The sequence below is a fragment of the Dermacentor andersoni genome, chromosome 8 (genome assembly GCF_023375885.2).
Source record: "Dermacentor andersoni chromosome 8, qqDerAnde1_hic_scaffold, whole genome shotgun sequence".
In the NCBI taxonomy this organism is placed as follows: Eukaryota; Metazoa; Arthropoda; class Arachnida; order Ixodida; family Ixodidae; genus Dermacentor; species Dermacentor andersoni.
In genome coordinates, this window is record NC_092821.1 from 26,635,983 (window position 1) to 26,647,537 (window position 11,555).

The 11,555-nt window shown below is 44.4% G+C and overlaps 1 long non-coding RNA gene across 1 annotated transcript; it reads right to left on the bottom strand.

The window, feature by feature from the left end:
- Positions 1 to 7,012: 7,012 nt before the first annotated feature.
- LOC129383476 (uncharacterized) lies at positions 7,013 to 11,211 on the bottom strand. Its single transcript, XR_008611373.2, has 3 exons — positions 11,087 to 11,211; positions 9,532 to 9,572; positions 7,013 to 7,090 (listed from the first exon to the last, which is right to left on the bottom strand). It is a non-coding gene; the product is annotated as an uncharacterized lncRNA (long non-coding RNA).
- Positions 11,212 to 11,555: the final 344 nt, after the last annotated feature.

Consider the following 11,555-nt stretch of genomic DNA (forward strand, 5'->3'; position numbering starts at 1 on the left):
CATGCAGTCGAGCGATCCCTCTTGCGACGCAAATTTCGCGGTCTAGCAGTAGACGTTGGTCGCCTTCGATGACGCCTTCTACGTCAGCGGGTGTTTCTGTGCCGACCGAAATAACAATGCTGGAGCGAGGCGGGATGCTCACTTGATCTTCGAGCACACTCAAGGCGTGGCGACTACGAGGGCTCTCCGGCGGTGTCGCTTTATCTTCCGACAGCGTTATAGACTTCGACTGCAGGTCGATGATTGCGCCGTGTTGGTTCAGGAAGTCCATACCGAGAATGACGTCTCGTGAACACTGTTGGAGGATAACGAAGGTGGCAGGGTAAGTCCGGTCATGAATGGTTATTCTTGCCGTGCATATTCCAGTCGGCGTGATGAGGTGTCCTCCAGCGGTCCGAATTTTAGGGCCTTCCCATGCAGTCTTAACCTTCTTCAACTGGGCGGCGATGTGCCCACTCATGACGGAGTAATCAGCGCCTGTGTCCACTAAAGCGGTAACAGCGTGGCCGTCGAGAAGCACGTCGAGGTCGGTGGTTCTTTGTCTGGCGTTGCGGTTAGGCCTTGGCGTCGGATCACGGCTGCGTCGTGTTGAACTGAAGCTGGAACGTCGTGTCGTCAAGTCGTCTTTCGTCGGTATAGTCTTGGCTTCCTGACTTCGTCGGGACGGCGGCGGGTCCTTATTATGTCGTCGAGGTGGTCCCTTCGTCATTTTCGTCGGCGGCGGTGGATCTTCGTCAGTTCGACGAACAGCAACCGCACCTCCATCGGTTGCTGCTTTTAGTTTTCCGGATATGGGCTGGCAGACCGGCCCCGGGCTGGGCCAGTGTATGGTCGGCGCTGCGGCGACAGGTAACGGCCTGGTGACGGCGAACGGGACGGTCGTCGAGGGCTCCACTGAGTGGCGGCGAGGTAGTCGGCGATATCGCGAGGTCGTTCGCCAATCTGTGGTCGCGGCGCGTTCACGGCGAACCCTCGGAGTCCCATCTCCCGGTATGGGCATCGGCGGTAGATGTGCCCGGCTTCTCCGCAGTGATAGCAAAGCGGGCGATGGTCAGGGGCGCGCCAAACGTCAGTCTTCCTTGGAATGCCGCGTGGGGTGACGGGTTGGCGTGCTGGCGGCGGGGTTGCTGGTGGACGACGGAACTGTGCCGTCACTGGGCCCTGCCGTGGGCGCGGAGGGGGAACGTGACGGCGGGCTACAGCGGCGTATGTCATCGCTTGCGGCTGAGGCTGCGGCGATTCAGGGGCTACTCCGAGTTGTTGTTGGAGCTCCTCACGTACGGCGTCGGCAATCGAAGCCACTTGAGGCTGCGGTGACGGGAACAGCTTTTGTAGTTCCTCCCGCACGACCGCTCGGATAGTCTCGCGCAGGTCGTCGCTGGCCAGTGACTGAATTCCTATGTAGTTGGTACAGTTCATGCGGCGGTTGAATTGCCGGTTCCGCATTTCGAGTGTCTTCTCGATGCTGGTGGCCTCGCGAAGAAACTCTTCTACGGTCTTCGGTGGACTTCGTATCATTGCGCCGAAAAGTTCTTCCTTCACGCCACGCATGAGAAGGCGGACTTTCTTCTCTTCGGGCATATCCGGGTCGGCGTGGCGGAACAGGCGGTTCATTTCTTCCGTGAATATGGCGACGTTCTCGTTAGGTAGCTGCACTCGGGCGTCCAGCATGGCTTCGGCCCTTTCCTTGCGCACGACGCTCGTAAAGGTGCGCAAAAAGCTGCTACGGAACAGGTCCCACGTTGTCAAGGTCGATTCCCTGTTCTCAAACCAAGTTCTGGCGGCGTCTTCTAAGGCGAAGTAGACATGCCGCAGCTTGTCGTCGGAGTCCCAGTTGTTGAACGTCGCGATGCGTTCGTAGGTCTCCAGCCATGATTCCGGGTCTTCAGTCGCTGCTCCATGGAAGGTCGGTGGGTCCCGAGGTTGTTGCAGGACAACGGGGGACGCTGGGGCAGCCATTGGGGTTGTCTTGGCCACGATCTTCTTGGTCTTCTCAGGTAGAAGTCCGTGTTCCGGGGGCAGCTGTTGTAGACGACGGCTTACTCGATGGTCCGTGACTACGTTGGTGCTCTCTTTACGGTCCGGGCTTGGATCACGGCTTGTCGGGGGCGTGCGGTACATGGACCAAAAGCACCTCCACCAGATGTCACGTGGTCGTGATGGCAAAGAACACAGTAGCAATACTGTGAAAGGGTAAACTAGCTTTTATTGGGCGAACCTGTGCCCACAAAACAGGCTACACTTAAAGCACAACGAGAGCGGCGAACACAGTCGGCGATCGTCGAAAATCTGCTCAGCGGGTCAAGCGCGTCGGCTTTTATAGAGCAGTCATCGAATGTTCCAGACTAAAAGTTGGGACCTGCATGCCTTCTACAAAGATCTACACCATTCGTGTCAAGCGATGAAATCAGATAACACAAGGTTCGAAGACAACAGACAGCGGATAGAAGCATCGATAACTTTCCAGAAACTTCGGATACATGCAGGTGCGTCCCGCATTTGTTAGGCGGCGAAGCGTGGTCGCCCGATAAAGATAAGTACACGTGTCAATATTCATGAGGCGTTCACAAAAAAGGTCAAATACTTTTCTAACAGCCCTCGTACGTAATAAATACGTGAGGGAATCCTGCAGTGCTAAAATATATGTTTCATGCAGTTTACAAAAAGAAATATCGGCTATTATGTAGACAGTAAATCCAGAAAGAGCGCTGATATTGTTCATACAAAGCATTTTAAAGGGCATGTCACATTGCAATGCAACATAGAGGGAGCAGGACACTTTGTGCCCTGCGCCCTGGAGCCCAATGATGCAAGAAGAAAACACCTTCATAAATAAGACTGAAAACCTACATGAGTACGAACAAATTCTTGTGGTGTTGTTTGCTACCACTGTTTCAGAGACGGAACATGCTCATCTATAAAAGTCATATGTGCCATGTTCAGTCTCATGTGGTCAGACACCATTGGCGACCACTTTTTGCATTCATGTTAAAAAAATACAAGTTGGGACTGCTGCGCTTGACGTCACCTGCCTTCGTAATGATAAAAAAGGCAGTCAGTTTGTTGAGTAGTTCTTGTGGCTAATTATATTAACAATCTTTCCTTGCTAGATGACATGGCTTCACATATTTGTGCTATATGTGTGACCCACAAATGAACATTATAAAAAATAATTTATCGCACTTAAAGAATAATACCTCTTTGTTACTTGCCACATGCATAGCAGACATGTAGGGCTGTGTAATGGGTGACATACTTTTGTGCCAACCACCAAAGCTAATTTTTTACCTTCAACACAAAGCTTGCAAAAAAATTTGAACTTCTCAGTTTTTTTAACTGATCAACTGAACCTCCAAAGCTTGAAATATTTTGCAGCTATCCCAAGTCAACCAGTCTGATTTTATATTTATTTTGTGCCTTCTGTATTTCCCTACGTTAGAAGAAAATTCAAACTTTGCAAATTTTGGCAGTCACACCACTTCAGTCTCTTGACATGAACATCATCTGAATATCTGGATCATACAATTTCCCTTTCAAAAGAAACGTGTATCAGTGCCTTCTAGCTTAGCTCGGCAAGAATAATAAATTTTTGCCAAAATTCAAAAAAATTTTTGCGAAGGAAAATAAATGGGGAGCAAGAGTTTGAAGCTTCAACTATATCTGTGATGGTCGAAAAAACGCTGGTTGGTTGCCCTGGAATGACTCAAGTGTATGTATGCAAGCAAACTTTCTCAAAAATTTTCTCATTGTACCTACTCAAAATCAAGCAAACTTGAAATGGTTTGCCATAATGGAACAGTTCTTGACGAAATTGCATCGTTTGGCATGAAATGACTTAAGATACTTAAAAAATATATGAATAAGGAAACACTATCCTTACTAGAACCATATCAAAAACTAACATAAAGATGTAGTGAACTATAACAAAGCACAGCACTTGTATTCTGGATTGAGCAATCCAATGTGGGCTTCTCAGGAGACTAGCATAATTACCATAAATAAAATTAACATAAAAATTTCAAGGCATAGAAAGGCACATTTGTATGCTCATTTGAGAAATCCAAATTGGGCCCTTCAGGAGACTAACATAAAACATAAAGATGTCGAGAGTTACCAAAGCACAACACTTGTGTTTTGGTTTGAGCTGTCCAACTTGGGCTCTTCAGAGGCTATTGGTCCCATGCGAGAAGCGAGGCCAGAGTTCTTTACATAGGGAATGTTGGTACCACGAAATTTGCGACACGTGAAGCCTGCAAAAACAAGCCAGAACAAGTTTTAAAAAGCAACTTCCACATGCAAAAGAACGGCATGTAATATGCCCTTGTTATAATGAAATTGATTTATGTATGTGTGTTGCTTTATTCTAACTTTCCATGGGTACAGCTTTACAGCATGACCATTTAAATTTATTCAGTGTGGCACAGGACTGCAGGAAAGGGCAAAGAGGAACAAAACACTGTAGCAAAATAGCTTCATGAATATCCTCAATGTCAAAGATGTGAACTTTGCTTGCTGAGAAACAAAATGGTGAAAAAAATGGATGCCGTCCATAAATAAACCTGAACTGACAACTAAAATTATTTCTTGTAACTTTCATAATTAAAATGTGCAGCACTTCACTGTGCTTTTCCATGCCGCAAATACAATACTGTCATGTCACTACAATTGAGTGTAGCTTCATTTGAAGTTAGGTTTCCTGAGTTCACATGCAATCGGAATGTACTTCTCGCCTTACGACTTTCTACGTTAAAGAAGACACTGCTTACAGCGAAGCATGTTTTCTGCCTCAACGACTGAATTACTGTTATAATGAGGATTCCGTGTAGTTGTGCACTAAGCTGCTTAGCATGACACATGCAGAATGTGACAGATACGAAGAAATGCCATATGCCATATGCCATAAGACTGACTTCTTTAACCCTTTTAGGGTTCACTGCCATACATCTGTGGCTGTGATGGAACGTTCTGAAAAAAATTGCCTTTTCAGAACAAAGTGTTGCCTAGCATCCCACTCGAGGTGCTGCAACCTTCTGAGACTTCTAGAAAATAATCTTATAGTGCTGTCGCTCCTTGGGTTTCTCCAAAACTGATTTTTCACTTAGCTTCTTGGTGTCTGTCATTGCAGTAATTTGGGAGTGTTGTCACAAGTTTTTGTAAGTTTCATTACACAAAAAAATTATGCTGCTTTATCCTGCATAAAAAAATAAAACATGTAAAACTGCAAATACTGAAAGGGTATTGCCACTTTATTGTTATTTAAAAAAATTATTTACCAGCTTATTTTCTCGGAAAGTCACCCTGAAAAACTTAAATCTGCAATAAAAATATTAAGGATGCACGAAAAGTGATTTTTGAGACTGAACCGAATAATGCCAGAAGCTAATCAAATATTGGAAAGCTTCTGAACAATGAACAGCTGATATCACAATTAATGTAAGATGAGGTTCACATCCTATATTCTTACAGTTAGCAAGTTTCTGTCATTATGTTGTGAAGAGCTGTTTATTAAAAGCACAAATGGAGCAGCAAAAAGTTTCTTCCCATGCACAGGACTCTTCAGTAGCATAAATGATTGCTGTACAGCCTCTAAAGTACAGGTACTTAAGTAACAGCCTGGTCTGCTATTTTTACAAGTTCTTACGTTTTATGTCTATACTATGTTATTGGAGGTAAAAATTTACCGTACTTTGGCTCAAATTTCATGTTTTATTGGTGTTTCGAAATATTAGAATACTCGCATTTACAAATGGTGACCATTCAAAGACTAAATTGAATAGGACACTATTCGATTCGAAAGTTTTGAGTATTTGCACATCACAAAAGATATATAACTCCTAAATTAGAGAGGCATATTTCACCCCAAAATGTGATCCTCAACGGGCTAAACAACAGCGACAGAAAAGCCCATTCATCTTTGATAAATTTAAGCCCATAATCCACTTGGCAATGGTTCATAACCCTGCTAACAGGTAGGTGAAGTAAGGAAGCAGGAAACAATTATAACAATTTCAGAATGGGAGTAGTGGACATGTCCGATGGTCTGTAAGAAGCTTTATACATTACGCCCCAAGAGCCTATTCTCAATTTCTTGAAGTATATGGGGAAAAGCCACATAAATATTTTCTTCATATCTTAGAATACAAAGTGACAAAGTGCATGTTAATAAATACGAGTCATAGGTTAGGTGCTTAGAATGAGTAAGCATCCACTGAACATAGAACAGTTGACAGTGAAGCTGGCAACTCTGTCCCTGTTGTTTCTTTGATTGAAACAACCAAAAGAAAATTGCCACACCAAACAGGTTCCCTCTGCTGAAAGGCTGCTGTCTCGCATCACATGGACCTCCTTCAAGATAGGAGCAACTTTGATTCGATGTGCTCTGTTAAAATTGGTGAAACTACTGTTTCACTTCTCAGAACCTGGAGAGCTGTTTTGATTTCTGCAATTTGGTGAACGTGCTCCTGCTCGAGCTGAGCAGTAACCACACTTGAGCATAGCTTCTCCGCAATTCGTGTATTAGAATAACACTTTCAGGCTACTTAAACATGTCCTCCATGCCAATAGATTTGGAGCGTGCTTCACAGACTATTCCTTGCAATGACAGCCAAGTAGCACTGCTAATGCGCAAATGCAGCTCATTTTATGTGGTGGAGCCGCTAAAAACTTCCGGCAGTGAAGGCAGCCTTTAAATTTTAAAAGCATTTGAGTATGGCGGCATTAGGCACTTAAGATCATATGAACAGTCATTCCAAATGGTAGGCTATTGTAACAAACAACTGCACACACGGGCTACTTGAACGTAGTTTGTTAGCCAATGGCAAGTTGCTAATTTTAGAAAAAAATGTGAATGTAAAAATGCAACCGGAAAGGATATATGGTACTTGCCTATAACAGCACTGACCCTGTTGGGGTCAAGAGCCTCTTTTGCCCCTTGATGTTACTTCCAAAGCCCAAATGGCCCATGAGCTCCTCCTCTGTGAACACATGGTGAAGCAAGGCCCTTGCACACTTTCCTGGTCCACCATGGCAGGCCATGGTAAGCTGTGCCAGGATAACCTTCTCAATGTGCACTCCTCCAACCTATGTGAACCTGTATGTTTAAGTAAATGTTAGCAAAACAGTTTTAAGCCTTTCAAGCACATTCACACAACAGCCCTACTGCAAATAAATTACAAAAGTACCTGTTGCAAATCTAGAATGCTAAACTTGACTTCTTACAAGCTTCTTATGCTGTCTGGATGTCACATGTTTCAGAAAAAACAATCCAACACAAACAAGAAAAATAATAAGTAAACCAAAGTATCCAAAAGATCTAGTATTATTTATTGTGATTACCATTCTTAGGATACTTCCTATTTTTGGGTGTTTGTCTCTATTTTCCCACCCATTTGTGTCAACGGGTAGCCCATGGTCTAATGGGAAGAGATTGGGCTGCTATGTTGAGGGCAGTGGGTTCACAACCAACCGTCAGAACAGCTTGGGTGACTCGGTATGTGACCTTGGGCATATGCCACTTTCTAATGAATCTCTTTCACGCTATCTTGGGCAACTGCTGCTGCTTGTGTTGGCAAGCCGCATTAGAAGCTCGAAGAGGGATATGACTGTCCATTGTTACCAAGATTATCACTACACATCAGGTTCGCTTGCTGTGCTCCAGAAGTAAAATGCGAGATTTCGCTCCACTGTATGAAATGTACATAAGCTGCAAAGACAGTATGTGCCAACCACCACCACATCAATTAAATTAATTGACTCGCAAAGTACAGGCTGCACAAGATCACGGAGTGAACTCAGAAGTTTGCGGACAGTCAGTTCATCTCCATGTCGGGGACCTCTAGGGAGACTATCATTTCCTTGGTGTCCGTCATCGTGCCCTCACACATTGTATTACAATTCTGTCTGTCTCGTTGTGCCACCGTTCTAATAGTCATCACGTATCGCCACTAATTAAAATATAAGCAGACACTTATATCTACTGTTTATTAAATCTTTATGGAGAATACTTCGAGTATGAGCTTTTGCAGATAATGAATGCTACAGCTTAAAGGAGCACTAAAGAAAAATTTAATTAAATTCTGGCATTTTACGTGCCAAAATGACAATCTGATCTTGAGGTTCGCCCTAGTGGGCAACCCCGGATTAATTTTGACCACCTCAGGCTGCACGGTCAATGGGTAGTTTTGCATTTCACCTCCATCAAAATGCAGTTTTATCCTGTGACCTCGTGCTTAGCGGCGCTGTGCCGATGCCCCTAAGCAAATACTGCATGAAAGCACGAAAGAGAAAAATTATTTTAGATGTATCTGTAAATGACTTTACTAGAATTCGCGAGATTCACTCGTACCGTGACAAGAGGCTGAGTTAAGTGTAAAGGGAGCAAGAGGAAAGATTGGTGGCAGTGCTGCCTTGAAGTCGCCACACCAGCTTGCTGTGACGTCATTTATTTTGATGTCTGTTCGGGTGCAGCAATTTTTTTTTTTTACAAATAAAAATGTTCATTGTATTCCAAATAGCCAAAAACCCAAAATAAAAACCGTCAGGAACTTTTACTGAACCAATACAACCCAAGTTTGTAAGAATACTTGAAATCCACGATGTTACAATGAGATGTCGGCGCGAAGATTTTGGGGCGATACTCAGAAAATTGAACTTCGAGCTTTATTTTCTCTAATAATTAACCAACTACCAAGGAGTTAACGGAATCAGATACTGAAAACGATGCTTTTTTATTCTAAATTGATTCGGGGTGTCATTAGTGCCACCTTAACACAAAACAACGAATGCGATTGGTGGCGTAATAGGATAACATGCACCGCTGGTTCTCATTAAGGTAGGATTGTCAGTATAGCAGAGGGCATGCACTGGCTGCTCCAGCGGGCAGCCCTGCCACCTCCCTTCAACATTTCAATTTCCAATTGTTTTATGAGCAGTGATGCAATTTCTGTATCTTAGAGACATAATACCAAGGAGATTCATGCCATGCTGGCTACAGTATGTGGCGACCTGCACTGCACACCGTCCAGCTCGGCATCAATCTTTTTGGTATTTGGCCCTTGAAATGAGAAAGCCCCATCACTGCTCGTTCTTCAGCCAACTTTCTCAATGAGTGTTGCTGTTTTGGTTTGATACCGCTAACAGCGCACTGCTGTATGACATAGGTCATAATACCTTCATTCTGGTAGAACTAGAAAGATGTGCACTTATGTAGACCACTAATGTGCACAGGAAGTTCCTGAAAGCGCCTCTTATATCAGGCATATACCCTGAAGAAGGCACATTCTATGTTTAATATATTCACGAGTGACACTGAAATTCACCCCCAGTCCCGGTGCAGTTCCAAAGTCTTTCAGCTGAGTGCTTAAAGGCACCATGTCTGCAAATGAAGGTACTCTGCACCAATTGATCACTGGAGGAAATGCCTTGCAGTTGCATCAGCAATGTTGTTTTTTTCCTGCTTCCTGCAATACATTTTCACAGAATCACTGTATTTGATCATGTTGCCGCTACAGACTGGATGGCCAACGAATTCACCTTAGCATTCCAGCTTGGGTGTCTCCCAGCTCATTTTGAATCTGAAAAAAGATGTCAGTATTAAAACGTGAAGCCACGATGCAGCAAAAGCGACAATGGACCATTAGGCTGACATAAATGGACGGATACAAATGACTAGTCATTGAATACACTAAAGTGTGGCCGCTCTTGCCAATGGCAGTGTGAGCTTGTCAAATAATTTATTTCACATTCCTCTACTTATTTAAAGAATTATTTCCACGCATCTACTGAACTGTTATGGCCACATATTAAAGGCAGCTCTTTCATATAAAACCACAGTGTTACATTATTTTACTCCCCGTCTACCTGATGCTACTGAAGTTTTGCTTACTCTCAAAGAAAGAATTTCACAGAACTGCTCTTTCGGCAAAGCATTATTCCAAGCTTGTGGCAAAGCGTCGTCATTTAGTTCACAACCATGCGCTCCCCTTTCAATCTGTTCACTCTATAGTGCTCGGATTCAACGCAAAAATAGCTTTTCGACATAACTAGCTACTTCTATGGTCACAAGAAACAATGCTAATTATTGGTGTTAATGTTGCCGATAACGTATACATGCCGCCTCGAAACACAGTGGGACAACAAGGCAGATATGCCAGGCATCTCGTTCCTTTACTGATTTTAAAACTTCGTTAAATCAATCAGTTACTGAAGTGCGAAAAGCTGCAATTTCACGAAATTACATTATTTTGAATGTTATAGGAGCTGGAGTGCCATGAAATCCGCCTTTCCGTGAATGCAAAGAGCGCCTACGCGAAGCCGTTTGGGCGAAGCACTCGATGGCGTCGAACGGAGAAGATGAAAAAAGAAAGTTGAATGCGCGCGAACTGTTGGAAAACAAAACACACGCGGTTGGCAAGGCGTATAACTCGATGATTTCGCAGCACTCTGTGGCATCACCCCTATTGTATCTCACGAATCGCATAGCATCGATTGTACACCCGTGAAATTCTTTATTATTATTGCGCGACAGCCTCCTCTGTGTTTTCCGATTGCGCGAACATCGGCCGCACGGCGTGTCAGATAGTGGCCTTGAAGCACCGCGTAGTCACTCGATCCGGAAGGGAACAGCGCAACATAATACACTTTCGCCGATCCCACCGCCCTAAGTCGCTACAAGCTCGCTCCCACTCCTTCTACTAGCGTGGCGCAAACGAAATATTTTCGATTACAGTACAGATCGGATGGTTTACGTCGCATTGTTTTGCGCTCATTAATAAGGCTAACTCAATCGGTGCTCGAACACCGTATCAGAAATCATGGCGTACATACAACATGCCCTGTTTTAACTGGCACCACATAGCTGCCTTACGTCACCACAAGCGGAGTGTAAAGTTAAACTAGGACAAAGCTCCATGTTATATACCACAAATCTAGTGCTGCACAACCAATTCTCACAACGGAAGGGTAGTACTAGGAATGAAAACTAGAAAAGGGGCGTGCGGAAGGCACACACAAGCGCTGAAATCATTTCAGCGCTTCCGTTCACCGCGTCACAATGGACGAACAAGGGGAATTCGAAACACTCACTCACCCTTGATGTCGCTGAGTCGGAGGCGATCATGGCGATCTTCGAGGCAACAAGCCCATAAAAAGCGAGCAACACGCAGGAATATTCCGAAGATGTCACAGCGAAGCACACAAAGAACGCAGAAAACGCAGGAAGCTCTCAAGCAAACAGCGTGCACGAACTCGCCGGAATGTGCCAAGCATCAACAGCGCAAACGCGCAATCATACGTGTACACTCATACAAATACACGCTTATATTATCGTAAATTGTACGATTTGATAATAAATTTGTAATTTCATGTTATTACTGAACAATTGTTGCAATTTACAAGTGTATAAAAGTTATTTGCTTCGCTTCTTTGATGAACTACTTTCTTTAGCGCAGTAACGCAATGCACCGGCCGGAGCTAATGGGATGCGCGGGAAAAGGCACCAAATTCAAACGTCGCAAACGCCGTGCTAATTTGTGCGCGCACAGTTTTCGTCGTTCGGA